The sequence below is a fragment of the Aethalodelphis obliquidens genome, unplaced genomic scaffold (assembly GCF_003676395.1).
Source record: "Aethalodelphis obliquidens isolate GAN/ISIS:26980383/991018 unplaced genomic scaffold, ASM367639v1 scaffold73, whole genome shotgun sequence".
NCBI lineage: Eukaryota > Metazoa > Chordata > Mammalia > Artiodactyla > Delphinidae > Aethalodelphis > Aethalodelphis obliquidens.
In genome coordinates, this window is record NW_020838017.1 from 4,459,523 (window position 1) to 4,487,324 (window position 27,802).

The following is a 27,802-nucleotide window of genomic DNA, read 5'->3' on the forward strand; positions in this document are numbered from 1 at the left end:
GAAAGTGGGCATAGAGGGAACCTACCTTAACATAATAAAGGCCATATACAACAAACCCACAGCAAACATCATTCTCAATGGTGTAAAACTGAAAGAGTTTCCTCTAAGATCAGGAACAAGACAAGGATGTCCACTCTTACCACTATTATTCAACATAGTTTTGGAAGTCCTAGCCACGGCAATCAGAGAAGAAGAAATAAAAGGAATACATATTGGAAAAGTAGAAGTAAAACTGTCACTGTTTGCAGATGACATGATACTATATATAGAGAATCCTAAAGATGCCACCAGAAAACTACTAGAGGTAATCAATGAATTTGGTAAAGTTGCCAGATACAAAATTAATACACAGAAATATCTTGCATTCCTATACACTAATGATGAAAATTCTGAAAGAGAAATTAAGGAATCACTCCCATTTACCATTGCAACAAAAAGAATAAACTACCTAGCAATAAACCTACCTAGGGAGAAAAAAGACCTGTATGCAGAAAACTGTAAGACACTGATGAAAGAAATTAAAGATGATACCAGCAGTTGCAGACATATACCATTTTCTTGGATTGGAAGAATCAGTATTGTGAAAATGACTATACTACCCAAAGCAATCTACAGATTCAATGCAATCCCTATCAAATTACCCACGGTGTTTTTTACAGAACTGGAACAAAAAATCTTAAAATTTGTATAGAGACACAAAAGACCCAGAATAGCCAAAGCAGTCTTGAGGGGAAAAAACAGAGCTGGAGGAATCAGACTCCCTGACTTCAGACTATACTACAAAGCTACAGTGATCAAGACAATATGGTACTGGCACAAAAACAGAAATATAGATCAGTGGAACAAGATAGAAAGCCCAGAGGTAAACCCACACACCTATGGGTAACTAATCTATGACAATGGAGGCAAGGATATACAATGGAGAAAAGACAGTCTATTCAATAAGTGGTGCTGGGAAAACTGGACAGCTACATGTAAAAGAATGAAATTAGAACACTCCCTAACACCATACACAAAAATAAACTCAAAATGGATTCGAGACCTGAATGTAAGACCAGACACTATAAAACTCTTAGAGGAAAACATAGGAAGAACACTCTTTGACATAAATCACAGCAAGATCTTTTTTGATCCACCTCCTAGAGTAATGGAAATAAAAACAAAAATAAACAAATGGGACCTAGTGAAACTTCAAAGCTTTTGCACAGCAAAGGAAACCATAAACAAGACGAAAAGACAACCCTCAGAATGGGAGAAAATATTTGCAAATGAATCCGTGGACAAAGGATTAATATCCATAGTATATAAACAGCTCATGCAGCTCAATATTAAAGAAACAAACAACCCAATCCAAAAATGGGCAGAAGACCTAGATAGACATTTCTCCAAAGAAGACATACAGATGGCCAAGAAGCACATGAAAAGCTGCTCAACATCACTAATTATTAGAGAAATGCAAATCAAAACTACAATGAGGTATCACCTCACGCTAGTTAGTATGGGCATCATGAGAAAATCTACAAACAACAAATGCTGGAGAGGGTGTGGAGAAAAGGGAACACTCTTGCACTGTTGGTGGGAATGTAAATCGACACAGCCACTATAGAGAACAGTATGGAGGTTCCTTAAAAAACTAAAAATAGAATTACCAAGTGATCCCACTACTGGGCATATACCCAGAGAAAACCACAATTCAAAAAGACACTTGCACCCCAATGTTCATTGCAGCACTATTTACAATAGCCAGGTCATGGAATCAACCTAAATGCCCATCGACAGAAGAATGGATAAAGAAGGTGTGGTACATATATACAATGGAATATTACTCAGCCATAAAATCGAACGAAATTGGGTCATTTGTTGAGACGTGGGTGGATCTAGAGACTGTCATACAGAGTGAAGTAAGTCAGAAAGAGAAAAACAAATATCGTATATTAACGCATATATGTGGAACCTAGAAAAATGGTACAGATGAACCACTTTGCAGGGCAGAAATTGAGACACAGTTGTAGAGAACAAACGTATGGACACCAAGGGGGGAAAGGTGTGGGGTGGTGGGTGTGGTGGTGTGATGCATTGGGCGATTGGGATTGACATGTATACACTGATGTGTATTAAATTCATGACTAATAAGGACCTGGTGTATAAAAATTGAGAGTAATTTTCTAACATTAACATAAGTTTTATTGAAATCTAAACCAAGAGTGCCACTCCACTGCCAATGCTCTGAGTCATCCAAGTCCCTGAGCTAAGAATTTTTGCTTAACTAGCTATCCTTGTTTTTGAACATGTTGGGTTTGCATACTTATATATATATATTTTTCTTTTTTTTAATTAATTTATTTTCTTTTTGCGGTATGCGTGTGTCTCACTGTTGTGGCCTCTCCCGTTGTGGAGCACATGCTCCGGATGCACAGGCTCAGCAGCCATGGCTCACGGGCCCAGCTGCTCCGCGGCATGTGGGATCTTCCCGGACCGGGACACGAACGCGTGTCCCCTGCATCGGCAGGAGGACTCTCAACCACTGTGCCACCAGGGAAGCCCTATATATATATATATATATATATTTTTTTTTTTTTACTCTAGACAGGAATGGATCCAAATTTCATGGTGATTGAAGTTTATACAAGTTTAGGTGTCTTATTTGAGAAAAAGCAATATGAAATTATGGGTGTAAAATGAAGTACCAGAAACAAGAACAAGTAAAGGGCCCTAGAAGCTTAAGTTTCATTAGTTTCCTGGTAAATTCCTCTCATGATGTAGTATTATTCTCCCCATTTTCAAGGTGAATCACTTGAGGACAAATAATTTAATATCCCCAAAATCACAGAACTAAAAGTGACAGAGATATCAAAGTCTTGTCTGATTTCAAAGCCCATATAATAGAGAAATAGAGTAGCCTAGAAAAATCTGTGGACTACACAGTTACAACAGAAAGTTCTATAAGAGTTCTGAGAGAAGGCTTTTGTAGATCCTGGAGTTATCAGGATAGACTTTCAGAGATGTGGTGTAAGATCAACTTTGAAGAATAGGTTATATTTTTTGAGGAACCTTCATACTGTTTTCCATAATGGCTGTACCAATTTATATTCCCACCGACAGTTTAGAAGGATTCCCTTTTCTTTATATCCTAACACTTATCTTTTTACTTTTTCATAGTAACCGTCCTAACAGGTGTGAGATAATATCTCATTGTGGTTTTAATTTCCATTTCCCTGATGATTAGTGATAATTGAGCACCTTTTCCTCTACCTGTCCATTAAGTGTGTCTTCTTTGGAAAAATGTCTATTCAGGTCCTTTGCTCATTTTTAATGGAATTACTTAGATTTTTTTATTTGTTTGTTTTTGGGATTTTGTTTGTTTTGCTATTATGAGTTCCTTATGTGTTTTGAATATTAACCCCTTATCAGATACATGGTTTGCAAATATTGCCTCCCTATCTGTAGGTTGCCTTTTCATTTTGAGTTTTCTTTGTTGTTCAGAAGCTTTTTCATTGAATATAGTTCCACTTGTTTATTTTTGCTTTTGTTACCTGAGCGTTTGGTGTCATATTCAAAAATAATTGCCAAGGCCAATGTCAAGGAGCTTTTTCCCTGTGTTTCCTTCTAAGAGTTTTATGGCTTCAGGTCTTATGTGTAAGTCTTTAATCCATTTTGAGTTTATTTTTTTGTATGATTTAAGATATGGCTTCAGGTCTTATGTGTAAGTCTTYAATCCATTTTGAGTTGATTTTTTTGACACCAAGGCCAGTGTCAAGGAGCTTTTTCCCTGTGTTTCCTTCTAAGAGTTTTATGGCTTCAGGTCTTATGTGTAAGTCTTTAATCCATTTTGAGTTGATTTTTTTGTATGATTTAAGATAAGGGTCCAGTTTCTTTCTTTTGCATGTGGACATTCAGTTTTCCCAGCACCATTTGTTAAAGAGATTACCCTTTCCTCATTGTGTATTCTTCATGCCCTTGTGGAAAATTAGTTGGCTGTATATGCTTGGGTTTATTCCTGGGCTCTCTGTTCTGCTCTGTTGGTCTATGTGTCTGTTTTTTTGTTTGTTTGTTTTGTGGTACGTGGGCCTCTCCCGTTGCGGAGCACAGGCTCCGGACGCGCAGGCTCAGCGGCCATGGCTCACGGGCCTGGCCGCTCCATGGCATGTGGGATCTTCCCGGACCGGGGCACGAACCCATGTCCCCTGCATCAGCAGGCTGACCCTCAACCACTGCGCCCTCAGGGAAGCCTGTGTGTCTGTTTTGATGCCATTACCATACTGTTTTGATTGCTCAAGCTTTGTGATATAACTTGAAATCAGGAAGTGTGATTCCTCCAACCCTGTTCTTTTTTCTCAGGATTGTTTTGGCTGTTTGGGGTCTTTTGTTGTTCCGGATGAATTTTAGGATTGCTTTTTCTTTACTGTGAAAACTACCAATGGAAATTTGATAGGGATTATTTTGAATCTGTGTATTGTTTTTGGTAGTGTGTACATTTTAGCAATATTAGTTCTTTTAATTCTTGAATACAGTATATCTTTCTATTTGTGTCTTCTTCAGTTTCTTTCGTCAGTGTTTTATAGTCTTCAGCGTACAGATATTTCACTTCCTTGGTTAAGATTATTCCTAAGTATTTTATTCTTTTCGATGGTATTATAAATGAGATTATTTTTTTGCTTTTCTTTTCAGATGGGTCATTATTGGTGTAAAGAAATGCATCTGATTTTTGTATGTTGATTTTTATGTGCTATAACTATACTAAATTCATTTATTAGTTTGAACCATTTTTTTGTTGATCCTTTAGGATTTTCTCCATATAGGATTTTGTCATTTGTAAACAGGGGTAACTTTAGTTCTTTCTTTCTGATTTGGATGCATTTTATTTTTTCTTGTCTGATTGCTCTTGATACTGTATGATCCAGCAATTCTTCTCTTGGATATATACCCAGAGGAAATGAAATCAGTGCCTCAAAGAGGTATCCATATTCCCATATTTATTGCAGCCTTACTCACAGTAGCTATGTTATGGACACAACCTAAGTGTCTGTCAATGAATAAATGGATAAAATAATTGTGCTATACATATAAACAATGGAATGTTAGCGTTAAAGGAGGAGATCTTGTCATTTGCAACAACATTGATGAACTTGAAGGACATTATGCTAAGTGAAATAAGCCAGACACATAAAGAAAATAACTACAGATTGTCTCCAACTTTCAGTGGTTCAATTTAGGATTTTTTCTCTTTTTTTTTACATTATGATGGTGCAAAAGCAATATGCATTCAGTAGAAGCTGTACTTCAAATTTTGAATTTCAGTCATTTCCTGGGCTACCAATATGCAGTACTATACACTCTTACGATGTTGGGCAGTAGTAGTGAGCCACAGCTCCCTACACTTAAAACCATTCTGTTTTTCACTTTCAGTATAGTATTCAGTAAGTTACATGAGATATTCAACACTTTATTATAAAATTGGCCTTCTGTTAGGTGATTTTTCCCAGCTGTAGGCTAATTGTTCTGAGCATGTTTAAGGTGGCTAAGCTATGATGTCCAATAGGTTAGGCATATTAAATGCGTTTTCAGTTTACAACATTTTCAGTTTACAATGGATTTATCAGTACATAATCCCATTGTAAGTTGAGAAATATTTGTATATGATCTCACTTATATGTGGAATCTAAACAAGTTGAATACATAGAAGCAGAGAGTAGAAGGAATGATGGTTACCAGGGGCAGGAAGGTAAGGGAAATGGAGAGATACTGGTCAAAGAGTAAAAAGTTACTGTTATGTAGGATGAATGAATCTAGAGATCTAATGTAGAGCATGATGACTATAGTTAACAATACTATATCAAGTACTGGAAATTTGCTAAGAGAAGATTTCAGGTGTTTCACCATTAAAAAAAAAGGTAACTATGAGATTTTATGTTAATTAGCTTGACTGTAATTATCATTTCACTATGTATATGTGTATCAAATAATCATGTTGTATACCTTATATAAAAGTGTATTAAAGTATACACCTTGTATACAGTTGTATAAAGGTGTATTTTTATTTTAAAATGAAAAAAAGGATAGGTTAAAAATTGGCTAGATTCATTCAAAAAACATTTAATCCTACTCTGGAGGAGTGGATCTAAATATTGTGTCACTTCAATGTTATATTTATAATTTGGAAGACCCTCTTTAGAAAAAATATATAATTATAAATAAAATATTATGTATTGGGCCATGTAAGAGGACCATGTGAATGAGGGGCCCTGAATATTAAGCTTCATTAACCTTATGATAAAGCATCTCATTACAATGTAGAAGTACAGATTTTGTATGCAGTATTTTGGTGGGAGGGGGCAGGGAAGCTGTGGAATTATCATACTATGTAAGCTTGCTTGAAACTAGCTGGTGTTGACCACATGCAGAAAAATTATATTCTAAGTATTTTAAGAGACTTTTTGATATCCCTTTATCATGTTGAGACTGTTTCCTGCATGTATTCATAAATAAATAAGAAAGTACTATTTAAAAAATTATAAAAAGTAGAAAGCCAAATAGAGTTATGAATAAATTATAGTGTTAATAGCTTAATGCCTTGCGTATGTAGGTATTTTTTAGATAGTTTTATATTTATATTCTGAAGTGTGATATGTAAAACTGAAGTATCCATGTATAGGTTTCCTACAATAAAAGTGCTTTTAGTTACCTAGGTGGGAATAAGTAAATTAAAATTTGGCTCACTAACTAGTCTCTCCACATAGTTTCATGCAGCAGGCTTATTTTATACCCCAAACTGTTCTATCCATAATTGCTTTTATAAGTCACAACATAATGCTAATTGGATCCATTTATATGTAAAGTTATTAATTTATTTCCACTTTGATATGAATTGTGACCACTATTTTGCTGGAAGTTTTAGACTTGATCATTGATGCTCATTATTTTACTACATGGAAGTACCTTCATGTATGTCAATTAAATGAATTTGCTTACAGGTTGATAATTTTTCAAGATTATTAATACACGGGGGGAACAAGGGTCATTGTTAGAGAAAGGGAAGGAGGGAAGAACTCTTAGTTGGCATCCATAATGGACAGTATCTATTTCCCTAAGAAAGAATTATTTCATGCAATAATTCCACTTCAAATGCATATCTGCCTCTGAGTTTCTAGTATACTACATGATATTAAGCACAAAACACAGGCCTTACTGAATTCATATAAAAATAACAAAGGACCAGGTAAATTGAAAAAAGCAGAGAATAGGATTATGCAAACAAGTTGTGTTTGTTCTGTAGTCTTGGCAAAAGGAGTAGCAAAAGCAGTTCAGATCTTAAGTTTAATGTAGATTCTGCCTCTTTTCACACCATTTTTATGCCGAATTGCTAATAACTAACAAAATAAATTGATATGCCTCTTGCCTATTTTATCGGCCCCTGGTTGTCCTTGTAGAGTATTTAATACTATAAAATGGCAAAAAGTTAGGCAGAAATGGTCAACTTTTAAGTAAATTAAAGTTGATCAGTTCTGGTTTTTGTCATTTAAGATTTTTTAAATCAAGAACAACAATATAATACCTCTAAAAATAATGGAACACACTGACAAGTCCCCTCAACTTAAAGAGGAACTTGAGTTCGAGAGAAGTTAAGTGACTTAGCTAATGAAGATCGTTGTCAGTAAGAGAACTTTGACTAGATACTAAGCTTCTCTATTCCTACTGCACTACACCATGGTGTCCCAATTAGTTACCCTATGGCAAGGAAATATCAGAAAAGAATTAAGTTCCTGGATATAAAGATATTTAATTTGGTCATGAGGTAATGGAAAATACTATTAACTAATAATACATACAAGAAGCTTAAAATTGCACTTGAGAAAAATTGTGATAGCTAAGTGTGGAGTTGTAAGTGACTTTAGAGAGAGTCTATTGCAGATCAGTTCTCTTATTTTACAAATGAGGAAACAATGAAGGTTAGGTGATTTACCCAAAACAATACAGATAATTCTAGAGCAACTATCAGAAGGCAGCTGTAGTTACAGTGGTTCAGAGACTACAATTTAATGCCTGCCTCCTGGGTTGAAATTTTGGCTTCTACATCAGTTATTTGACCTTGTGCAAATCCTGTAAACTCTTTTTATCTCAGTTTCCTCATCTGTTAAAATGGGATGATGATAATAATAATTACTAATTCATAAATTTTATGAGGATTAAAAAATATATTCAGAACACTGCATAGCAGGTATGTGTTCAGTAAATGTTTCTATTACTAAAAGATTTTGATTGAATGCTCTATTTAAATATAGTCTATTTTAGTTAACCAAAAATCCTTTTATACCTTGATTTGCCTAGTTATTGGGAGAACCTAGGCTAGACCCTTGATGTCTACAGTTGTCATCTAGTGTTTTTCTTTTCAATCATATAAAATTGTTTCTTTTGTTACAGATTTGTTTTATCACGTAATCATTTGCCAAGGTTTATTTCAGTTTTACTCTCTGAATACTTTTAACGTTTGAGTAGTAAAAAACAAATTTATCTTATCTTTAAAACTTGTTTAACAAAGTGCACTCATTTTCTCATTGCCATTTTGGCTTTTATAAGAAATGACAAAAGAAATCATTGGTATTTTATTTACTATTTTTAGACCATGTATATATATTTTGAGTAATTTAACTGTACAATAGATACCGAATTAGTTTCACTTTTTCATTTACTACTCATTTACTAGTGTTACAGTTCAACTTTAGTGGCAGGGATCACATCCATTATAAAACTGATTAGACAATTTAATTTGGAATTTAACACTGGATATGGCCAAAAGAGATAAGCCCACAAATAGTGTGAAACATTAATCTTGTGCTGCTTCTTATGTCAGTGAAAGCCAGCATCTTGTGTTTCTGCTGTGAACTGGAGTATCCAGTGCTATCTGTGAAGGGTCAGCACCACAGAGATCAACCGGTTTTCTTGGTTTTACACAAAAGATCAAAACTTTGTAAAGTCCATGAGCATTGTAATTAAACTACATTCAGATTCTTTTGAATATTGGTGACTTGGACTTCAGAGTCTGAGGTTCCAGGGTGGTCATATTCCCCTGCTTTTGACCACATAGATTGCCTTTACAAAGAGGAAAAGTTTTCATTAATATTCAGGTGCTAGTGTTCCCTGTACAATAGTTTTCCTAATATTGTGACAGTTGAATTTTTGTGTCCTCCATTTGTAACTCCTAACCTCTAGAGTAATGAGAAGCTGTGAAAAAGTATTGATATCAAGAGGTTTCAATAGCCCTGCAGCTGGTTCAGCAAATGCAGTTTTCATTATTGGTGAAGAATAAAATAGTACCTCATAAAAGTTTCTTGAAAAGTGAACTGGAATTCCCTTAATAAAGAAGTGCTGTTACATGGATTTAAAACAACCCCAGGAACGATAATCACAGAAAAGAGATTTAAGATCCAAAATTGGGGTGAAATGCTATTTGGATACTATGGTTATTGGGAAATATGCTTTCAAAAAATCTTTATTAATGATTTGGATATGAAATAATGAAAATTGTACAGATAATTAAGATGTGCTATAAGCATTAATCTAAGAGAAATAATTCAGAAAGAGGTTTAAGGATTAAGTGCATAGAAAAGAAGTTAATAAAAAGTGATATACTGTGAAAAAATAAAAACTAGAGGCCTGTGGAAAGAAAGAATACTGCAAGCAGGGTGGCAAGCTATAAGATTAAATAACACTTTAAAAACAGGAAATTAGATGTGATCTACAGTGATTTGGTTTTAAAAAATGGTTAAGAGTATATTTGAGCGGGAAGCATGAGGTAATTTAGAGATTATTTATACTCAAATATCACATCAAGATTAGGAAATTATAGCCTTTTTCAGCATATATGTATTTATTCAAAAATACTTGCATATATCTGGACACTAATGAATGTCGGCATATTTAAAGGATTTCGAAAGAAAATAATCATTCAAGACTTGAAGGGATAATCATTCAAGACTGACATTCTGGAGTGAATTAGAAAAGTTATGCATTAATTAGACTAAAGGATAGAGTCAATTAGTATTGCTTTTTCTATCAAAGTAATGTTCAGTTAGCCAACATTTATTGTCTACTACATGCTAGATACTATATTAAATGTTTTGTATGTCTACATTGCCTCATTTAATACTCATTGACCCTCTGAGAAAATGGAGGCTTAGCAAGTTATAATATTTACACAAGATCAGACAATTCCTTGTGGCATAGCTAGAACTCAAACCCTTGTCTGTTTAACTAGTATAAACGATCTTAACCAATCTGTAATTAATAGTTGTATGCTTATTTATGTGAGATATACCCATCAACATAGGAAATTAATTTGAGTATTAGTAAAATGGAGGTGCGTAATTTGTGATAAATATTCAGAGATATACAAACAAATGCAGTTTACCTTATTGAAAATGAGACTTAAAAAAATTGAATTGCTTTTGGCCCACCTCTGAGATTGCTCATGGGTTCTATTTCTTTTCTTAACTGTGTCCTGTTTCACATTTCCCTTCCTGGATCAGTCCTGAAATTCATTCTTGGCTCTTCCCCTTTGTCCTCTTTTGAATGCTGCCTCAATATGCAAGTCTATTCTTACCTCTCTTGTGTAGTGTAGTATAATCCTTGCCTTCTGTCCTGCATCTTATCTTCTGTCTATTTTAATAACTAAGGAACATTTATCCTCAGTTCCTAGATTCCTTTAATTCTGGAAGTTGGATATCCAGAATTGTAATTTATCTTAAATCTGAAAAACACATATTCAGGTAGATGGGCTACCACTAAATAATTTATAGTAAAACAATAATATATTAAAAAATAATAATGAGTTCAGTGATATCAAAAACATCAGTTAAATTGTTAACTGTTTAGTATATTTTCCAAAGGATATATACATTAACATTAAGCAATTGACTTATTTGAGGTTTCTAACTTAACTGACTGAATTGATTAGATATTTTATGTCATAGACTGATGAAGCTTCACAATGTAAACTCACCAGATGCCAACAGCACCCTCCCCATGTTGTACTGATCAAAAATACCTCCAGACATTGCCAAATATCCCCTGGGTGGGGGCTGAGGGGTCAAAATTAGTAAAGGTATAGACTAATATACATTTTTATTATAAACTCATTCAATTTAATTCCAGACTTAAATTAATGAATTCAGTGAAAGAGTCAGAGAAACAGTACCATGTGAAATTAGACGAGTTCAGTATGAATTACCATTAAGCTGTTCAGTTAGATTGCAAGGATGTTAAGGGCTGTGACCATCGTTTAGACTTCATGCAAAACAGCTTCTAGAGTACCCAAATAATTTAGTTGATCTTACCACTGGCATCTTTGCCCACACTTTCCTGATCACATATATAACACACAATGTTGAAAATCGAAAACCAGCAAGAAACTAAACTGGGAAAGACAACATAATGTAATGAAAAAAGTCCATCGACTTGGATTAAAAAAAAAAAAGCAAAAAACATGGATTTACATTTTTTTGTTCATTTAATTACCCAGTCTTTAACTGTAGCCACATCATTTAGTTTCCCTAAGCCCTAGTTTATTTATCTACAAAGAAGGGAAATTGAACTATGTATCAAATGGTTTTCAAATATCAGTCCTTAGAACTAGTACCAAGCCATAGAGAAATTTTCATTAGTCTTCTGTTAAATGAGAAAATATAGAAAATTTAGTCAGTTCTTCATAAAGTTAACTTATTCAATTTTAGAAGACTTTTTATTCTGAGATCAGGTATTTTGACATTTGATGTTAAAATGTAATTTTATTATAATCGTGATTGTAATAAACTACAGTTTTGTTTTTACTCTTCACAAAATAAAAACAATTCTCTTAGTTTTGTATGAAATTTTGCTAATCTGTTGAATGAAAAGATTTGAGAACTATTGACTGGATCTCCAAGGCCAGTCTCAGAAAGAATGTATAATTCTACAAACATGTAAATATAGCTCTACTGTTTACTTTAATCTGATAATATTATAATAAATTGCATAAGGGTAGTCTGGAGAATGCTGCCACAAAGAATTTAAGTTAAAAAGACAAAAAGGATGAGAAGTTACTACTTTTTAAGTGAATTAAAGAATCTCAGTAAGATGGTCATTTTGAGCATAAATATCAAAGTAATCTTGTCTACAAGATCTTGGCCAAAATGAATAAGGAAAAATTAAAATAGGGGAAAAATGTCTTTAATACTGAACATTATGGGAAACTTCCATCGGCATTCCACTCACTGGGGTGTCTCTGTTATATAATTTACACATGAAATCCCCATTGTAGAAAGGAGCTTATAATTTTGACTCCTTTTCCTCAGAAAACCATGTGGTATTGCAGGAAAAATAGTGGAGAAGCTCTTATAAGGGACCTGTTCTAGAACCCTCTGATTTGGTGGATAGAGGGATGGATAGGGAGCACAACTCCACTTGAATTTTCTCTTGTTGCTGTGGATCAGTAGTTCTTGAAAGCAGGTGTGCCAGGGGCCACAGAAAGTGAAGTTATCCACCAGTACCACCTGGTGGGTAATGAGGCATATCCCTAAAGTAGTAAGACACTTTTCTAATGTGAGAACCAGCAATTTAATAAAAAGAATCCAAAATCCAAATAGCTACATATTGTAACTGGAGGAAACAGACCACACAGAATGCTACAGGTGGCAAACCTGCCCCTGCTCATTGGTTAGCCAAAACCAAGAAAATAATCTAAGATGAAGTTTCTGTCCTCGAATTATCCATGTCTCTGGTTCTTTTCCCCTTCACACAGACTTCAGAATTACTTAACCAGAAAAATAAACATACAATTGCCCCTTCAGATTAAGATCTAAGAGAAAAATTTTGATAGTGTTCTCTTACAGCAAGTGAGGAGATCTGTCCTATGCCAAACCTAAAGATGTGTTCTTTTTCAAGGATAAATACACAGAAAAGTTAAAATGAGACCTAGCTATGAAAAGATTCTACAAAGAAATAGGTTGAGAAAATTTTAGCAATAAGAAGCAGAATAGCATTTATGAGAAAGATTTTCTGTAGTAAAACCATGTAACTTTTATAGATTCTGATTTATATATTCTCAGTAAAATTCAAAATTAGATTTAATAAAACAAAAAAATGAAAGATTAGATAATAAACCAATATATAAAGAGACCTAATTGTGAACAGGAGAGAATATAAGAAAATTAATAATGCTATACCAAGTAAAATTCCATTAGCAGCAAAGAATGGAAGGCACACTGAAGAAAATAAATCAGAGATATGGAGGAAACACTTAGAATTTTTTGCTGAGAATGTAAAGGGAAGGTCAAAAATGAAAATAGAAGATAGTATATATATGGAGGTCAGAAACAGATACACCTAAACAAAAGATACACCTAAAACAAATTTAGCCAAAAAGATTGAAAGTGAAAAATAAAATGCAGGAAAGAGCAAAAATTTTCATACACACGCAAATTGAAATAAAACAGGATATAAATTATTTCAGAGTATAATTAATGTATTACACTTAATAAGATGAAAATGGTCATTTTTAATTAAAAAGGCTGTAATGCCCAATGAAGCTATAATTACACGCAAACACACACACACACACACACAATGTGACATCGAGATATAGAAAGTAAAAAGGAGAAATTAGCTAAAACAATGGTAGAAGGGCACTTCTGTGGTTTTTATGTTTTACATTTAAGTTTTTTAATCAATTTGAGCTAATTTTTGTGTAAGGTGTACAGGTTAAGTAAAGTCTCATTTTTTGTTTTTTTAAGATAAAGATTCCAATTTTTGCCCATCAAAACACGTGGACATTGTAAATAGTAGTAAATGGAATTGATAAAGGTGCAAAAAATAGGCACTGAAAAACTGTAGTTGCAAATACAAATTGATGAAACCTAATGTGATTCAACATTTGAAGTTTGTGGGATTTATCCAAAAATAAATAATCATAGATAGGCACAAAAATTTACATAGAATAGTGTTAACTGAGTGTTATTACAGGAAAACACTGGAAACAATCAATCTACATGTCCAGTGTTAGGATGACTGATTGGTAGAATAGAATACACAAGATTAGAATGGTATGTAGCCATAGGAAATTGTTCATAATATAGTAAGTGAAAAACAAGTTACAAAACAATATTCTATAGTATGTTAATAGTATAGAGAATTACAAATGATTTTTATTTTCTTCTTTGTGTTTTTTCCTAAGAGTTCCAACAATATTCAATGTTACCACGAAGTATTTTTATTTTGGGAGTTTACTGTGAATAAAGCAGAGAACAGTTTCAGGTTTTGTTGTGGTTACTATTTTGAGTTTTATTACTATCTTAATGAGTTTTTCTTTCATGACTTTAAAAATATTGCAACATTTTAAAGTTGTTTTTATGAAGAGAAATGTATTTTTACCCTAGCAGACTGTATCTCTTATTTTTATAATGAAAATTATTAACATATATAATTATTTAAACATATATACATATATAATTTTAATTATAAAATTATAAAATGTCTTCCTTTTTGTACTATGTTAGCTGATTTTTCATCACTAAAACTTTAGGAAGGAAAAAAAGATAAGGTATGAGGAAATTGCTCCTAATTGCTGTTTTTAAGGGAAGTGAACCTAACACCTGCATTTTTTTTTTTTAGAAGAACAGCCCAACACTTATTTTTAAAAGTAACTACATTTATTAACTTTTTAAAACACTCTTACTTTATTCAAACTGAGTCACTTATGCCCTTTTATCTACTGTAACTAAGATTTTAGATTGGCTTCTATTATAGCACTCTAGAGAAGATAATATGAGGAAGAAAAATTACTCATTTTTACAAAACTAGGGCGGCCACGGGACAATGGTGTAAAATTCTTGCTAAAAACATAGAGGTCCTCAATAAATAGAAACATGTTCTGTTGCAATGTTTGTCCGAGTACATCTGTTTATTAGGTGGGTGAAATTTTTAATCTTTATTCAAGGTAAAACTGCATTTTTGGATTAATCAAATTGGCAATATACTTCACGAGGTAATCTTGATAACCAAGTAACTTTTTTCTTTTGTATATCTTTCAAAAAGATAAAGACATCTCAGGTTGTAAGGAATTTAGTTAAGGACTTTGATAGGTAAATAATTTAAATCTCTGTCCAAAGCTATCAAAAAGAAAAAGTATTACGTATGTGTGTATTATATATTCAAACAAATGAATGTGCATACATGTATATAATGAAACAAAAAGATTATGTTGAAAGATTTCTATTCTGAACATGACCCTAAAATGAAGGAGTAAGGATTATAATGCATAATGTTTGTTTAGAGTAACTTTTCTAATTCTTGAGAGGGAAAAGGAAAAATATGCAAACTTGAAGAATCTCTTTCTTATAAAATGGATAATTTATGGAATATATTGAATATATAGTATTCTAGCGATATATATAAATTCATAATGCTGCACTAACACTGGTTTTATGTGCATAGATTGTAGTATGTGATACTAAAGGTAGATGCAAAGTGGGTTTATTATCCTTTTGTACACTTAAAAGGTTTTAGTGAGTCTAGATCCTTTTAAGTTCCTTTAGATACAGAGTTTGTGTGTGCACTTCACAGATGTCTTCTTAAATACATGGAATTACACTGGATATTCAGGATATTTAAAAATTGCTTTCTTGGTATATTTGAAGGGCACATTTGAACCAACTATGAGTCTGAGGATACATTTCAGTGAAAGTTTATCTTTTGTGCTGTACCTATTGAACTTCATGTTAAAGCAACCATTAGTTTTTTCTCTTAGAAATAATTCCTCAACTTTGATGACAACATTTTTAGTCTCTTTTAGAATTCTAACTCAGTATTTTCTTCATATACAATATGCTGAATTAACTAAAATGAAAATATACTTTTTCTTAATGCCTTTTCGGTTGCCTCCATTTAGAATGCCATGTCCTCAGTTTTTTCACTACTGTCTTCACCTGTTGAAATTCTGCTTCTCCCACAGCATTGTTATTATAGCTAATAATACTGTTATATACTTAAGAGTTGCTGAGAGGCTAGATCTTAATTGTTCTCACCACAGAAAGGAAATGATAATTATGGGACATGATGGAGTATTAGCTGACTCTGCAGTGGTAATCATATTGCAATATACAAATTATATTAACATATGTATCAAATCAACACAGTTATATACCTGAAACAATGTTATATGTCAATTATTTATTGATATTAATAAATTGTTTTTACTTCTCCTACAAGGAAGAGTGTCACATATTTTCTGAAACACTTCTTGATTCCCTTAATGTTGTCTTTCAGTTAGATTATGTGATAACTTTTAATATTGCATTTTCCACATTCTTCCCCATTTTATATTCTTGAGACAGTAGCTAGTTTATACATCTTTGCACCTCTTCTATTGCATGCTCTTGATATGTAAATAATTGGTACTTAATAAAAGTTGTAATAAGTAAAAAAAAATATGAAGGGACACACATTTAAGTAGCAGAATGATACGCATCCTCAACCAGTTTTACAAATCTGAATGATTTGTCAAAGTCAATGTGAGAAGCCACTTACTTAGTTCAACCACCTGCTAAAAATATAGCTAAAAATCATCCAAGGTAGAGATTTCACTGCAAAATCTTCCTTTCAGGAAGTTTTACTAAAATTAAAAATTCTTTCCAACAATGATTTAACTTAACACAAGGTAAAAATAAGTGAATGAATCTGATTTCTAAATAGCTGAATCTGAATCTCCCAACCCAGATATTAGGTAGAGATTAACAGCAACAACAACAAAAAATACATACCATGACCTAAATTCCACACCTTCAGAATAACTTTAAACTGAGAATGTATAACCTTCAAATTACCTCTAAGTTAAAAAAAAAAAATCAGTGCAACTATTTCTCAAACTCCTTTCCAAAGTCCATCCCTAGAGCAACTGGAAAGAGAAGGGGAGATCCAGCGAAACTTGAGGAATGAGAAAAGAGGAGAATGGAGGGTCTAAGATGGAATAATTGGAGAATCTTTAGGAAAGATACGGGAGCACTTAGTACTATTCTTGCAACTTTTCTGTAAGTCTGAAATTATATTTTAAAATACCATCAAAAAATTAAAAGCGGGGCTTCCCTGGTGGCGCAGTGGTTGAGAGTCTGCCTGCCGATGCAGGGGACACGGGTTCGTGCCCCGGTCCGGGAAGATCCCACATGCCACGGAGTGGCTGGGCCCGTGAGCCATGCCCGCTGAGCCTGCGCGTGCGGAGCCTGTGCCCCGCAGCGGGAGAGGCCACAACAGTGAGAGGCCGCGTACCACAAAAAAAAAAAAATTAAAAGGTGAATATAAGTAGGTGGTAAATAGATGAAACAAAACTGGCAAAATGTTAATAATTGTTGAAGCTGGGTGATATGTACATGGGGATTCATTATATTCGTTTCTAAACTTGGTGTATGCTTGTTAACTTCCATAAAAGACTTTTAACAAGGAATGAATTTACAGTGATCTTTTCATTGATAATGTAAATTTACTTCCTCATTAAATACTTCTAAGGCATTTATATCTGGTCATGTTGAAATAAACTAAAGACCTAAATAAATGGCAGTCATCTTTATGGATTAGAAGATAATATCATTAAGATGACAGTATCACTCAAATTGCTCTATAGGTTCAACTCAATCTCTATCAAAGTTTCACCTAACTTCTTTGCAGAAGTTGAAAAGTTGATCCTAAAATTCACGTAGAAAGTCAAGAGGCCCAGAATAGCCAAAATAATCTTGAAAAAGAAGAAAATTAGAGGACTCACACTACTCAATTTCAAGATATACTACAATGCTACTACAGTATTCAAGACAATGTGGTAATGGAATAGAATTGAGAGTCTAGAAATAAATCATACAATAGCCAAGTGATTTTTGACAATAGTGCCAAAGCAATTAAATGAGGAAAAAATAATCTTTTAAAATAAACGGTGCTGAGATCACTGCATATCCACATGAAAAAAATGAACTTGGACCCCTACTGTACACCGTGTATAAAAATTAACTGAGTATGGATCCAAAATTTAAATGTGTTACAACTGTAAAACTCTTAGAAGAAAATTTAGGTGAAGAAAATGTAGGTGTAAATCTTTGTGACCTTGAATTAGGCAATGGTCTCTTAGATATGACACCAAAAGTACAAGTTAGATAGTAAGAAGTGTGGATGAGGATGTGGAGAAATTGGAACCCACGTACACTGCTGGTGGGATTGTAAAATGGCGTAGCCACTTTGAAAAACAGTTTGGCCGTTCCTTACCGAGTTAAACAAAGTTACCATTATGAACCAACAGTTCAACTCCTAGGCATACACTCAAGAGAAGAGAAAATATACGTTCACACAAAAACTTGTACATGAGGACTTCCCTGGTTGCACAGTGGTTAAGCAATGCAGGGGACATGGGTTTGAGCCCTGGTTGGGAAGATCCCACACGCCGCAGAGCAACTAAGCCCATGTGCCACAACTACTGAGCCCGTGTACCACAACTACTGAAGCCTGCATGCCTAGAGCCCGTGCTCTGCAACAAGAGGAGCCACCGCAATGAGAAGCCCGTGCACTGCAATGAAGAGTAGTCCCTGCATGCCACAACTAGGGAAAGTCCACACAGCAACGAAGACCCAATGCAGCCAAAAATAGATAGATAGATAGATAGATAGATAAATAGATAAATTTATTAAAAAAAAAAACTTGTACATGAATGTTCATAGTAACACTATATATGATAGCCAAAAAGTAGTAACAAATGTCCATCAGCTGACAAGTAAATAAACAAAAGCTGGTATATCCATACAATGAGATATTATTCAGCAATAAAAAGGAATAAAGTCTTTTTACAACATGGATGAACCTTGAAAATATTATGCTAAGTGAAAGAAGCCAATCACAAAGGACTACTTACTACATGATACCATTTAAATGAAATACCCAGTATAGGCAAATCTAGAGACAGGAAACTGATAAGTAGTTGAGGGAAGAGGGGACATGGAGAGGTTGGGCTTGGAGAGTGATAACTAAGGTGTGTAGGGTTTATTCTGCTATTAAAAAAAAAAAGATGTTCTGTGATTGATTGTGGGGCGGATGCACAATTCTGAATCTACTAAAAGCCATTGACTTGTACACTTAAAACGAATGGCTGTATGGTATGTGAATTATATTTCAATAAATCTTTTTTTTAATATCTGATCATTTTTTGCAAGACAACTTAAGTTCATTGAGAGAAGAGCCGAACATATAAAATATATCAGTATAATTTGGCTATGTTTTCAGTTTACATTTTAATAATTGCTGTTGTTGGAAAAGTGCTTTTGAAATGTTTGTTCTGAAAAAGCAGTTTTCATCTTTTGGATGGATAGAAAGTGCCACTTATTTGTTCTCCATTCAGTATTACCAGTGAGCAGCACAGCCAGAGTTATTAGAATTATTTGGTGTGTAAAGTAGAGAAATGTAGCTAGAATTACCTTTAAGATGAAGTCTTACTAAAAAAGGGAAGCTGCATTTGGAAATACACTTGATCGTATAGATCTAAGATAGTATTGGCTGGTTATTGAATATTAACAACATGTGGATCACTGTTGTTTCACCGGTTTTAAAGACAGAATCATTGTCTTCTGTCACTTATCTCAAAATCTCAGTTAAAAATTGATTCACACAGCATGAGTAGGAAGCAAGTTACATGTAAACTGGTAGGAATTATTAAATTAAATTCTTATCTTTTTCTTCCCAAGTAAGAAAGCTGCATAGAGGCTAAGTAGGTTTGTAAAGAACTGGGATTATGATAAGTAGCTTGAAAATGAGGGTTCTTGATATAGCATATCCTTTATAGGTTTGAGCTTTATATTGTTCTGAATAGCAAAATATGATATGAGCAAAAGTTTCCTCCTTTCAATAAAGGTAACAAAATTTTAATCAAGTTTTAATAAGTAGAAGAGAAACCATATAAAATAAAGTATTCTAGAAAATAATTGTTTATAACTTTAAGGTTGAAAAGATAACATGCTGGAAGTTTAAATGGCAAAATATAGTATTTTAGTTACTGTCAGTATATTGAAGTATTGTCATTAAATTGGGTCAAATGCTAAATAGCTTTATTTTTTTCTTAAAAAACAATTTTTTCACTGTTGTGTGAAATTATGTAGACAGTTATAATGCATACGATTCCTTTTTTAAATTTAATTTTTATTTTATATTGGAGTATAGTTGATTTACAATGTTATGTTTCAGGAATAGAGCTAAGTGAGTCAGTTATACATATACATATATCGATTCTTTTTCAGATTCTTTTCCCATATAGGCTATTTCAGAATATTTGAGTAGAGTTCCCTGTGCTATGCAGTAGGTCCTTGTTCATTATCTATTTTATCCATAGTAGTGTGTAAATGTTAATCACAACCTCCAAACATATGCCTCCCTACCACCTTTCCCCTTTGGTAACCATAAGTTTGTTTTCTAAGTCTGTGAGTCTCTATTTTGTAAATAAGCTCATTTGTATCATTTTTTGAATTAGTTTCCATGTATAAGTGATATCATATGATATTTGTCTTTCTCTGACTTACTTCACATAGTATGGTAATCTCTAGGTTCATCCATGTTGCTGCAAATGGAATTATTTCATTCTTTTTTATTTCTGAGTAATATTCCGTTGAATGTGTGTACCATATCTTCTTTAGTCATTCCTCTGTCAGTGGACATTTAGGTTGCTTCCATGTCTTGGCTATTGTAAATAGTGTTGCAATGAACATTGGGGTGCATTTATCTTTTCGAAGCATGATTTTCTCCAGATATATGCCCAGGAGTGGGATTGCTGGATCATATGGTAGCTCTATTTTTAGGTTTTGTTTTTGTTTTTGTTTTGGCTGTGTTGGGTCTTCACTTATGTGCTAGGGCTTTCTCTAGTTGTGGCAAGCAGGGGCCACTCTTCATCGCGGCGTGCGGGCCTCTCACTATCGTGGCCTCTCGTTGCGGAGCACAGGCTCCAGATGCGCAGGCTCAGTAGTTGTGGCTTACGGGCCTAGTTGCTCCGCAGCATGTGGGATCCTCCCAGACCAGGGCTCGAACCCGTGTCCCCTGCATTAGCAGGCATATTCTCAACCACTGCGCCACCAGGGAAGCCTTAGGGTTTTTTTTTAAATCTTTATTTTATTTATTTATTTGGCTGCATGGGGTCTTAGTTGCAGCACACGGGATATTTGTTGCAGTGTGCAGGATCTTTGTTGTGGCGTGCGGGATCTTTTTTGGGTTTTTTCCTTTGTTTTTTTAATTGCGGCATGCAGAATCTTTAGTTGTGGCATGTGAACTCTTAGCTGCGGCATGTGGGATCTAGTTCCCTGACCAGAGATTGAACCTGGGCCCCCTGCGTTGGGAGTGCGGAGTCTCACCACAGGACCACCAGGGAAGTCCCTCTATTTTTAGTTTCTTAAGGAACCTCCATACTGTTCTCCATAGTGGCTGTACCAATTTACATTCTCACCCAAAGTGTAGAAGGGTTCCCTTTTCTTCACACACTCTCCAGCATTTATTGTTTATATACTTTTTGATGATGGCCATTCTGACTGGTGTGAGGTGATACAACATTATAGTTTTGATTTGCATTTCTCTGATAATTAGTGTTGTTGAGCATCTTTTTATGTGCCTCTTGGCCATCTGTATGTCTTTTTTTTGGTTGTTGTTTTGATTGGGTTGTTTGTTTTTTTGATATTGAGCTGCATAAGCTGTTTGTATAATTTGGAAATTAATCCCTTGTCAGTTGCTTCATTTGCAAATATTTTCTTCCATTCTGAGGGTTGTCTTTTCATTTTGCTTATGGTTTCCTTTGCTGTGTAAAAGATTTTCAGTTTAATTAGGTTGCATTTGTTTATCTTTGTTTTTACTTTCATTACTCTAGGAGGTGGGTCAAAAAAGATATTGCTGCAATTTATGTCATAGAGTGTTCTGCCTATGTTTTCCTCTAAGGGTTTTATAGTATCCAGCCTTATATTTGGGTCTTTAATCCATTTTGAGTTTATGTTTGTGTAAGGTGTCAGGGAGTGTTCTAATTTCATTCATTTACATGTAGCTGTCCAGTTTTCCCAGCACCACTTATTGAAGAGGTTGTCTTTTCTTCATTGTATATTCTTGCCTCCTTTGTCATAAATTAGGTGACGATAGGTGCGTGGGTTTATCTCTGGGCTTCCTATCCTGTTCCATTGATCTGTATTTCTGTGTTTGTACCATACTGTTTTGATGACTGTAGCTTTGTAGTATAGTTTCAAATCAGGGAGCCTGATTCCTCCAGCTCCGTTTTTCTTTCTCAAGATTGCTTTGGCTATTTGGGGTCTTTTATGTTTCCATACAAATTAAAAAATTTTTTTGTTCTAGTTTTGTGAAAAATGCCATTGTTAATCTGATAGGGATTGCATTGAATCTGTAGATTGCTTTGGGTAGTATAGTCATTTCCACAATATTGATTCTTCCAATCCAAGAACATGGTATATCTCTCCATCTATTTGTGTCATCTTCAGTTTCTTTCATCAATATCTTATAGTTTTCTGAGTACAGGTCTTTTGCCTCCTTGGATAGGTTTATTCCTAGGTATTTTATTCTTTTTGATGTGATGGTAAATGGGATTGTTTCCTTGATTTTCCTTTCTGATCTTTCATTGTTAGTGTATAGGAATGCAAGAGATTTCTGTGTATTAATTTTGTATCCTGCAACTTTACCAAATTCATTGATAAGCTCTAGTAGTTTTCTGGTAGCATCTTTAGGATTTTCTATGCATAGTATCAGGTCATCTGCAAACAGTGACAGTTTTACTTCTTCCTTTCCCATTTGGATTCCTTTTATTTCTTTTTCTTCTCTCATTGCCATGGCTAGGATTTCCAAACTATGTTGAATAATAGTGACAAGAGTGGACATCCTTGTCTCATTCCTGATCTTAAAGGAAATGCTTTCAGTTTTTCACCATTGACAGTGATGTTTGCTGTGGGTTTGTCATATATGGCCTTTATTATGTTGAGGTATGTTCCCTCTGTGCCCACGTTCTGGGGAGCTTTTATCATAATCGGGTGTTGAATTTTGTCAAAAGTATTTTCTGCATCTATTAAGATAATTATATGATTTTTATTCTTCAGTTTGTTGATGTGATATATCACACTGATTTTTGTGGATATTGAAAAATCCTTGCATCCCTGGGATAAATCCCACTTGATAATGGTGTATGATCCTTTTAATGCATTGTTGGATTCAGTTTGCTAGTATTTTGTTGAGGATTTTTGCGTCTGTGTTCATCTGTGATATTGGCCTGTAATTTTCTTTTTTTGTGGTATCTTTGTCTGGTTTTGGTATCAGGGTGATGGTGGCCTCGTAGAATGAGGTTGGGAGTGTTCCTTTCTCTGCAATTTTTTGGAAGAGTTTGTGAAGGATAGGTGTTAACTCTTCTCTAAATGTTTGATAGAACTTGCCTGTGAAGTCATCTGGTCCCGGACTTTTGTTTGTTGGATTTTTAATCACAGTTTCAATTTCAGAACTTGTGATTGGTCCGTTCATATTTTCTATTTCTTCCTGGTTCAGTCTTGGAAGGTTGTACGTTTCTAAGAATGTTTCCATTTCTTCTAGGTTGTCCATTTTATTGGTGTATAGTTGTAGTAGTCTCTTATGATCCTTTGTATTTCTGTGGTGTCCGTTGTAACTTATCCTTTTTCTATTCTAATTTTGTTGATTTGATCCCTCTCCCTTTTTTTCTTGATGAGTCTGGCTAAAGGCTTATCAATTTTTTTTATCTTCTCAAAGAACCAGCTTTTAGTTTCAATGATATGAGATTTTTCTTGTTTCTTGAGGTAAGATTGTATTGCTATAAACTTCCCTTTTAGTACTGCTTTTGGTGTGTCACATAGGTTTTGGATCATCGTGTTTTCATTGTCATTTGTCTCTAGGTATTTTTTTTTTGATTTCTTTGATTTCTTTGATTTCTTCTTTGATCCATTGGTTGTTTAGTAACATATTGTTTAGTCTCCAGGTGTTTGTGTTTTTTACATTTTATTTTCTGTAATTGATTTCTACTCTCATAGTGTTGTGGTCAGAAAACATGCTTGAAATGATTTCAATTTTCTTAAATTTATCGAGCCTTGATTTGGGACCCAAGATGTGATCTATCCTGGAGAATATTCCATGTGCATTTGAGAAGAAAGTGTAATCTGCTGCTTTTGGATGGAATATCCTATAAATATCAATTAACTCTGTCTGGTCTAATGTGTCATTTAAGGCTTGTGTTTCCTTATTAATTTTCTGTTTGGATGATCTGTCCACTGTTGTAAGTGGGGTGTTAAAGTCCCCCAGTATTATTGTGTTACTGTCGATTTCCCCTTTTATGGCCATTAGCATTTGCCTTACATATAGAGGTGCTCCTGTGTTGGGTGCATATATATTTACAATTGTATCATTTTCTTTCTAGATTGATCCCTTGATCATTATGTAGTGTGCTTCCTTGTCTCTTGTAACAGTCTTTATTTTAAAGTCTATTTTGTCTGATGTGAGTATTGCTACTCCAGCTTTTTTTGATTTCCATTTTCATAGAATACCTTTTTCCATCCCCTCACTTTCAGTCTGTATGTGTCCCTAGGTCTGAAGTGGGTCTCTTGTAGACAGTATATATACAAGTCTTGTTTTTTTAAAATCTATTCAGCCAGTCTGTGTCTTTTGGTTGGAGCCTAATAATCCATTTACCTTTAAGGCAATTATCGATTTGTATGATCTTACTGCCATTTTGTTAATTGTTTTGGGATTGTTTTTGTAGGTCTTTTTTCTTCCCTTCCTCTCAGCCTATCACAGGTATGACTCACTTAACAGCATTGTGGTTTTTTGTAAATCCATTAATATCCAAAGATATTTTGATCATTTGATTCTCAATAATTCAGGGCCCACACTTATGGGTGAACTTCAGCTTCCTCATCAGAGAGCTAAAATCTCTAAAGCAGTATGTATGTAATAGTGTACCTAGTTTCTTGAAGATACCCCAGGGCTAAATGTGAATCTGTATCTCCTAGCAGTGGCTCTCAAGCTTTTTATTGAGCCAAAGAATTACCAGGGAAGCTATTTAAAATGCAGATTTCTAATCCTCATTTTAGACCTACAGAATATACGTTTTTTTAAGATGTATCCCAGGTAATTCCTCGAGTCCATCTTAGACAAGTCATTTAAGCTCCCTAGCTTTGGTATCATTACCTGTAATATAGGTACAATATCACTGTCTTACAGAGGTGTAAGAATTAAATGATATGTATTATTTAGTATCCAGGAATAGTTCTGGCACTTTGTAGATGCTAATATGATAGCTCTACCTTCTCCTTAACGTGTTAATTTTGGATTTACCGATACTAGGTTTCTTAAGACTAAAGGATAGTTTCCCAGTAGACTTAGAGTCCCTATTTGTTCTATTAACTAGTAAAAGAATATGGCACCTTAGGAGAAGCTTTTCTCTTTCTCTTTCTTTTCCACTGCAAAGAATGTAGTTATTTGTGCTTTTCTTCTGTCTTTTCTCACACAAAAAAAGACTGGCCTTCAAACTTGGATCAAACAAGCAACAGAGAGAAAGTAAGCCAAAATGAGTGAGAGAAGATGAACTATTAAGCCCATCCACTTCCAGAACTCTTCCCTAAAACTTTTCTCCTCTTTTTGCCAGTTTCTTGGCAAATTGGACAAGGCTGTGATGGTTAAGAGTTGAGGCTAGACACAGGGGTGCTGTAGGTGCTATCACCCTTCCAGAGTGTGCTTAACCTCCTGGTTCACAGAGGGCAATGGCATATATTCACTTGGATGCTAAAGACAAGCCCGTTTCTTGGCCAGGGGGGTCTGACTACATGGGGCAGGACACTGTACAAGAGGCCTCACATCTGACTCCCATTTAGAGTACAGAAGGCCCACTCTTGCAGCCATATCCTACATCCTGGCCCTTTAGTTACTTCTAGGAGGTCTTGTTGGTATATTAAGGAAGGAAAATAGGGTCAAATCCTAGCTTCACCACTGACTTAGCTGTGTAACACTGCACAAGTTATTTAACCCCAAATTCAATTTTCTCAAGTAAATTTGAAGCTGTTCTGTAGGCAGTGGGGACCTGATGGTTTTTGAGGAGGAAAGTAACTATCAAAATTAGCTCCCTTGGGCTTCCCTGGTGGCGCAGTGGTTGAGAATCTGCCTGCTAATGCAGGGGACATGGGTTCGAGCCCTGGTCTGGGAAGATCCCACATGCCGCGGAGCAACTAGGCCCATGAGCCACAACTACTGAGCCTGCGCATCTGGAGCCTGTGCTCCGCAACAAGAGAGGCCGCGATAGTGAGAGGCCTGCGCGCCGCGATGAAGAGTGGCCCCCGCTTGCCATAACTAGAGAAAGCCCTCGCACAGAAACGAAGACCCAACACAGCCAAAAATAAATTAAATAAAAATAAATAAATAAGACCCCAAGATCACTATTTTAAAAAAAATTTAAAAATTAGCTTCCTTAACCTTCTATATAGCACAGGGAGCTCAGCTCGGCACTCTATGATGGCCCAGTTGGGAGGGATGGGGGGTGGGAGGGAGGGAGGCCCAAGAGGGAGGGGATTTGTGTATGATTATGGCACGTTCACTTCACTGTGCAGCAGAAACTAACACAACATTGCAAAGCAACCATACTCCAACAAAAAATTTTTTAAATTAAAAAATTAAAGAAAAAATGAGCTCCCTTCCCCCAAAACAGTGGCCCTCCCAAAAAAAAAAAAAAACACAGACTAATTTTTTAATTTACATTTTTTCTGTTAAAAAAAAAACTAGAGTTAAATTCTCAAAGTCTAAATTAGACTAAATATAAAACTGCTATACAACCCACTGAATGGATTTATAGTTAGTGTCCCTCAAAAGTATCTAGTCATCTTCCACCTTTTTCCTTTTTTCTAAATTCATCCTGCTCCAGTCTTCACTATCATCACATGCACTTTATTCCATCAAACATCATTTTTCAGGATCAACCTACCTGAATAATCATTAAGCCTCTTTAGAGCTTTCCCAAACTTAAATATTGTCATTTTGATTATATACCCCAAAGCATTACTTTCCTCACTTTTTTTGTTTAGTACCAGAATGTTCTAAAAAGAAACAATAAAAGTTGTTTATTTCCCTAAAAAGAAAGATCAGTATATCCAATGGCTATTAAGTTATCCACTTAATAAAACACATCAAAAACTACTCATCCTTATGTTAATTATCTGAAATTAGAACATAATGAATTAGTTAACCTAATACTTTGCCATTCACTTCATGCTTACAAGATTATGCAAGAAACCAAAATGGCTTCTCATAACTTGTTTGCTTTCCAAATACTTCACATTTCAACCCCATATCTATACAGAGAGAGAAAATCCAAACATACTCTCCTTACCTAAAATCAGTAGAGAGGGCTAAAAAGCATTATTTAGGACTTTTTTAGACCTTGAAAAACAGTTACACTTCCAATGTGTATTTAAATTACAAATCAGTTTTTATCCTGTGACATTGCTTCAACTTAAGTTCATCATAGTTAAATTGACTGGGCTACTGCTTCATCTTTCAAGTCAGATGGAGATTCTTTTGCATCAAGACTCTTATTCAAGATTTCTTCTTCAGCAAAATTGACTGTTAAATTAGGTAGAAGTTCTCCAAGACTACATGGTATTGTGGTTCTCAATCTTTGTTCCACTGGAGAAAACCTAATTAGTGGTGAAAGAGACTGTTTTCTTTCACCAAGGGACATGCATGAAGATGGTTTTGTATAGTCAATGTGCAAATCATGAGTGCCCAAAAAGTTAAG

General features: G+C 34.5%; 1 protein-coding gene across 1 annotated transcript in view; it reads left to right on the forward strand.

The window, feature by feature from the left end:
- The window catches only part of PHYHIPL (phytanoyl-CoA 2-hydroxylase interacting protein like), a 96,994-nt gene that overhangs the window by 50,069 nt on the left and 19,123 nt on the right, over window positions 1-27,802 (forward strand). The gene's annotated exons all lie outside the window — the stretch shown is intronic.